The following is a 6,874-nucleotide window of genomic DNA, read 5'->3' on the forward strand; positions in this document are numbered from 1 at the left end:
GCCGACTGGAAAAAGTTTGTAAGGAATCAAAGAATTGGGTTTCTATATGGACTGGAGACCAAGAATATGAAAAATTTGAGGTTCATGGACACCCAATTAATATGGTTGTTGATTTAGGCAAGAGACTTTGCACCTGCCAATTCTGGATGTTAACAGGTGATATTATATGCCTTCACACCAACTTTATTCTCTTCTTCAATATAAATATCTTTAATTCATTCATTATATTGGCTGCTGTGGAGTTGATCATTTCTTGGTTTATTCATTATAGGCATTCCTTGTGTTCATGCTTGTGCTGCTCTTGCACAGGTGAACAAGAGACCCGAGGACTTCTGTCATCCCTTGGTCACCATGGACTCATACAGGAAGACATATGAACATCACATCAATCCTCTCCCAGGCCAATCCCTATGGAAAAAATCAGTCTACAATCAGCCCCAAGCTCCTAACATTAAACGTAGACCTGGAAAATTAACAACCAAAAGACAAAAGGATGCTGATGAGGGTACTAGTGGAAACAAGAAACCTAAGGCAACCGTTAGTCTAAAGAGACAGCTGAAGCCGTTCACATGCACCTACTGTGGAATAAAGGGACACACCAAGAGGGGATGTAAAAAGAAAAGAGCTGATGAGCTTGCTGCTGCGTTTGCTGCTGCAGCAGCTGCTGTGGTGGCAGCCAAGTCCAAAACTGTCCCAGTTGGGAGTACACCTGCAGCTGAAGCTATGAACACCACCAATGTGGCACCACAAGTAGATGAAGCTCCTCTTGGTGGAACACAAGTAGATGAAGCTACGGAGATTGACTTGTCCCAACCAAATTATGGTGGAACACAAGATGAGGTACATGTATGGTATATAATATTTTCTGACATGTTTTTACTTGCTCCTTTTTCACACTATTTTCCTAAATTTTCTCAGGCCCCACCACCACCACCACCAACAAAAAGGCCAGATAAATTACCAACCAAAAGGAGGAACTCACCAACACTAGTGACTACTTCTGTTGATCCCATGCAAGGAGCAAGTGCAGCAACGTCTTCTAGGTTGGCAAACTTTTTGAAGTTTGTTCCAACTCTAGGGTTCAAACCTATAAGGAAGAAAAACACTAAGTAATTGGATGCTGTGGCTGCTGAAGTTTGATTGATTACAAATGAAATTTGGGCACTAGTTGTTTCCTTAGTTTTGTTATTTTCATTTAGGAATAGCACATAACCAGATTGTAATGGTTAACTTTTACTTTTGGTAGTTATAAGCGTTTAAACTTGGAGCTCTTACTGTATTCTTTTTTGGTGCCATATTATGGTGTTTATCAGGTGATACTCCATTGACAGTGTTTGACAATATCTTAATTATAATCAAAATATGGTTTGATCAATTTACTTGTTCTGTTCTGTTCTATTTATTCAGTTTTGTTATTACCATTGTAAACTATTTACACAGACCACACCAATAATCCAAAGATTGCCCATTTATTCATAAACAATACACACTTGTTACATTTTTACAATCACAACTAGTACAACAACTAACAAGAAAAAAACCAACAATCCTAACATTTGTATTACATACTTCTGGCTCCTTAACTCAGCCTCCAAATTGCCAATCCTCAATGCAAGACTCACGCTCATCTCTTCATTGTTATATGCTGCAACTTCTTCAAAATTGCCATTATAATCTTCTACAACGTCTGCCCATCGGAAAAATCCACACCACCGTTTTTCACTACATTGTAAGCAGTAAATTTAGGGATTCAGTTTTTGACATTAAAAAATAGAAACAACATCTCTTAGGCTCAAACTCAAATTGTAATTCGGACATCCGAAGAATGGCTTGTCTGGGTGGGTATCCGTTCCAGACCATCGGAGCACAGGGCGTTTCACACACCCACAGCGCTCTGGCACTCGTGAGGCTCTGCTGCGACTAGGCGTCCTTGTCGTCGATTGCATAGAGCTCCCGTCTCCCTCATTTGCACGTCCAACCATGGTTAAACCCAGCACAGCAACGACGAATGAAACGAACAAAGAAGGAGAAGAAGAAGAAGAAGAAGAAGAAGAAGAAGAAGAAGAAGAAGAAGAAGAAGAAGAAGAAGAAGAAGTCGTACGCTCCTCCATCAGCAGCTAGGGTTAAAAAGGGACTCAAGGACCACATTGGATTACAAACTTTCACTGGCCACGTCATGTAACCATTAGTTGCTCCAGCATGGCAAAAAAATTACCACATCACTGCCACCGGCAAGGGGTTTCAACGGAAAAGGGGAGAGGGACTGACTAGGTGTATTTTTTCCAAAGTCGAGGACATAAATAGTGCAATTGGAAAGTCAGGGACCAAATCGGTGCATTTTGTGAATCTCAGGGACTGCTTTGGTGTTTAACTCATGCTATCTATGTTAGACTTCTGCTGCATGCATTATATTGTTCTATATTGGGTTGAATGAATAGAAACTCAAAAAAATTGAATTAAGCCCACAAACTATTATCCAAATATCAGTAGCGAAGGCCTAATGTAACTTTTGTTCAGTTAGAAGTCCAGCACATTCACTTGTTTAGATAATAAAAAAAATATAATGTCAAGTGAGTTTATTAGTAAATTCATTGGATTGTTTACGGTTATACTTCCTATACTAATATGCCTAATATATCCATGTCCAAATTCCTACGCTTCCAGCTTGCGAAATTCATATATAAATAGTACTTTATTGCCCCATGGGTAAATTAAAGGGGAAGATATATATATATAGTGTACAGAGGTTACTTCATACAGAGATACAGAGATATGTTGTTTGTATTTCTCATGTAGACACGTGTTGCCCAATGTTGCAGAATGTGGCTGGCTCTCAGGGATTTGTGGGCGCTCAGGGGAAGAGCGATGGAGCCGACTTGGTGGCGCCAAATCGAACGGGGTTTTGAATGTGCCAGGTTCCGTCTGCTTGAGGTTCGCGAGATGGGCCTTGTTGGGTGATGAGCGGATATTTTATATACTTTTTAATGCTATTTTCTTATTATTTTTGTTATGTTTTGTTTAGTTTTATTAAGTTTTAATAGGTTTTTGTGCAAAAAATCACTTTTTGGAAGCTACTTGAAGTTTTTGTGATTTTTTATGATTTTAGGTGATTTTTGGGTGATTTTAGCAAATTGAGAAAAAGGCTCAATTCAGAGACAGAAAAATGACTGCAAATGCTGTCAGATTCTGACCTCTGTGCATTCAAACTGCAATTTCTAGAGCTACAGATGTCCAATTGACGCACTCCCAATGGCATTGGAAAGATAACTTCTTGGACTTTCCAGCAATATATAATAGTTTATACTTTTCTTCGGAATTGAGGGTCCAAAATGAGCATTAAAGACCCAACTGAGATTCTGTCCGTACAGTAGCGTCCCAAAAGGAGTCCCAGCTCGTGAATTCACCCAAAGCTCAGCCCAAACACTCATTAAGTGGGCCCAAAACGTGGAAATCTGCACCATTAGCCTAGTCTATCTCATTTATGTAATTTTTAGGTTATTAGATTAGTATAAAAAGGAGCAGATCACCCTTGTTTTAGGATCTTCTTCCCCACTTTTGAATTCTATCATATTTTATGTAAGCTATAAGCAACTAAACCTCCCAAGTTGGGGTTAGGAGCTCTGTTCATCTCTATGGAATAATATTATTACTTTTCTACTCTTAATCTATGTCTGATTCAATTTCTAAGGTGTGACTCGTTCGTAATCTCAATGAATCTGGGGTGGAACTAGCGTATGACCCCTATTTCTACATGGGTTCTGATGAGTCCTTAGCGGGATCATCAGGACTAGAGCTTGAGGACACATCTCTTAGATGGCTAATCCACAGCTTCGTTGGAGACTTCTCGAGATATCAGTTCAGCCGAGGCATGGGGCGATTAGGGCCTTCGTGGTATAAACTAAAATCATGAGCATCATTCTCTGATCTAGAAGATCCGACCTTGACTGTGGCGCTTTGAGTAGGATCATCAGAGATTGATTTGCCAGCACTTCCCCCTCGTTCAGATTAGATGACCATTAGCGTGGCGTTGGATCTGAAGCAGAGGAAATTGAGTGACCACTAGCGTGGCATTCGATCACTTATAGTTTGCCATAGAAAGAATCATTCATAGTTAAAGGTAGATGGTAAGAAGTATTAATCCGGAAGGATGAGCATCTCTGCAACCTTAACTGTTTTCCATTCTAAATTTCACATCACTTCTTTATTAATTGCTTTATTATTTGTTTATGCTTTCAACCAACAATCATCTTTTCTAATTGCCTGACTGAGATCTGCAAGATATCCATTGCTTGCTCAAACCGACAATTCTCGTGAGATTCGACCCTTACTCACATAAGTTATTACTTGGACGACCCGGTGCACTTGCCAATCAAGTTGTGCGTGATCCAAATTCACCACACCATTGGGTGAGGCCCAGGGAAAAAAAGAACAGAGGCCAGGAGTTGGGTCTTCTCTACAATATTCTCCTAACATTGAAGAAAACCCCTGGGTTCAGCCTATAGGAACGCCTCCGCGGGTGTTCTCACTGCCGCCGTGGGTGGGGCGCGTGGTCTGGTTGTGGTCGAAGTGGTCCGACGAGGTAAAGGTGCTGCCCTAGTGCGCCAAGCGTCAGATTCCTCGTCGCAGGCTTGGAGTGGGGGTCCTTCGATCCCTCATCCCGATAAGTAGCGAGCTTCCTGACCCCTCCCTTGACTCATGTTCATTTATTCTGCTTTAATCATGGGCACAGTCCATTGTGCGTCCTTTCAAAAGAGATACAGGAAGGTTATCTCCATCTAGGTTTGTTAGAGTAGGATTACATAACATGTATAGTTTTTTTTTTTGGAACGTAATTGATTTCTTGTTCTTTGTTTTGTCATTGTTTATGTGTGTTAAAATAATCCATGTAAGGTTAGTTAAGATAAGTAATTTTTTGCTGTTGTAGTAGTTAATTAGAGAATCCGATTATAAGATTATTTTTTTGTTTAGAAAATAATATGATTGAAGAGGAAAAGAAATCATGGGATAAGTTCTACAAGTAAAACATAAACAAGTATAGAGAATTAAATGTGATCATATGCATGATGATTGATGGTTTTGGGAAATTGAGGGTGCTATGGGTACCAGCAGGTTGGTAGGCATGGTAATGAAAACATAGTTGTTGAGAAAGCACTTTGTTGGAGTGTCCAGGTAGGTTCTTGTGATCCGTTGGTTTGAACGTCGATGGTTCAGATGGTGTATAGCTTGTTATTTTTTGTTTTGAAGTTAGTTGAGAAAAGTTAGAATTGGTGAGCCTTTTTTAGTAAATGGATACATTGTCAATCTTGTGTTTGCTTAAACGGGGAAGACATTTCTGAGCATTACCTAACAAAGGTTTTAACTGTTAGGTGGATAATTTTCTGGACAACAACAATACCATATGCTCAAGCCGGCATGAAAATATATGGCATGTTACGTGCAACTATACCCTGCATACTTGTTTATTTAATCCATACTGTCTCTCGTGTGGTGTAGTAATGAAGTGCAATTTCTTTCTGTCTACCAAGCTGCTGCCTCGTTACATACCCTAATAGTAGCAAAGTTTCGCACTTTTGCTTGCATGCTGCCCACTAACCTCACCACTCAAATTGACTCTCATTTTTTTTTAACATTCCTGCATGTATCGTGTGTATCTGCCCGCCAGTTATATTTCACACCATTCTGCATAAGATATAATAAGTTTCCATCCATGACTCCAAATAATTATGGTATGTCACCCAAAAGAGTTCTTATCTTATTATTTCCTAACTTTTTAAAAGATCCAACCTGAATCAAATAGATAAAAAAAAACGAAGAAAAATTATACCACCACAAAATACGGCAAAAAATATTTTGGTCCATAACCTTATCCGTATTACTTGCATAGTTAAATTATTTTGACTTAAATTATTCACATCCTAATCCTTAGCTTACACATATGTTGTTATAATGGTGATACAAATATCATGCCAAGTGGTAAGTATAAAAATAAATTCACCAAGGTGTCACATAACGTTACTCCAATAAAAGAATTCACAAAATAATACAATTAATATTATTATTATTATTACTATTATTTTTGTTCTAGCTGTTCTTCGTTGTCCGGCTTCACATTGTTCTTTTCTTTTTTTGGACATTGCTTCACATTATTCTTGTAAATTATAATTCAATTATCTACCTATGCAAAAAAAATGTACGGGTCCAGGAATAGGCAAACGTCCAAGAGAATGAAAAAGGTCCATCTTCTCCAAAGTCCAAACTCATTTTCAACAAGGCCCATTACCACACTTGCACCCTACCTTAAAGCGTTCCGTTCTATGGTCTCGTGCACAGTGCGGCTTGTAACACCCTAGCTATTCGAATGCACGCTTCCGGCTGCGCCACTCTGATAGCTCGAGTATTACGACAACTCTTATAATATTTAATACTAAAATATGAGCCTGTTTAAAACTTAAAACCACATAACCTTTCATAAAGCACTTTTTCATGAAAACATAAACGCACATGTACATATAAACCAGATACAATACCTTAATATATATATATATATATAACACTAGCTTACAAACATACATATCATAATTATCTATCCCTCTTACAACTTAATAAAGATAAAGGCGAGGGAAAAAATAATAGCTAAGATAATACAAAAATAACGAATAAATAGAAAAAGGAATATAACTCTTCTGAAGCTTCGCCGTCCATATCCTGAAAAGGAATAACCTGTAAGGGAGTGAGAATGTCGTCCTCGCTTGTTCTCACTATAGGATTACAGAAATTGCTATAACAAGATACATAAAATAAAAATTATTCTTAGAGTACAGTGATCATTGCTCGTCTTATGAGTCTTTCCAAAAACCTTGGGTACACATTAGAA

The sequence above is a fragment of the Arachis ipaensis genome, chromosome B07 (genome assembly GCF_000816755.2).
Source record: "Arachis ipaensis cultivar K30076 chromosome B07, Araip1.1, whole genome shotgun sequence".
In the NCBI taxonomy this organism is placed as follows: domain Eukaryota; kingdom Viridiplantae; phylum Streptophyta; class Magnoliopsida; order Fabales; family Fabaceae; genus Arachis; species Arachis ipaensis.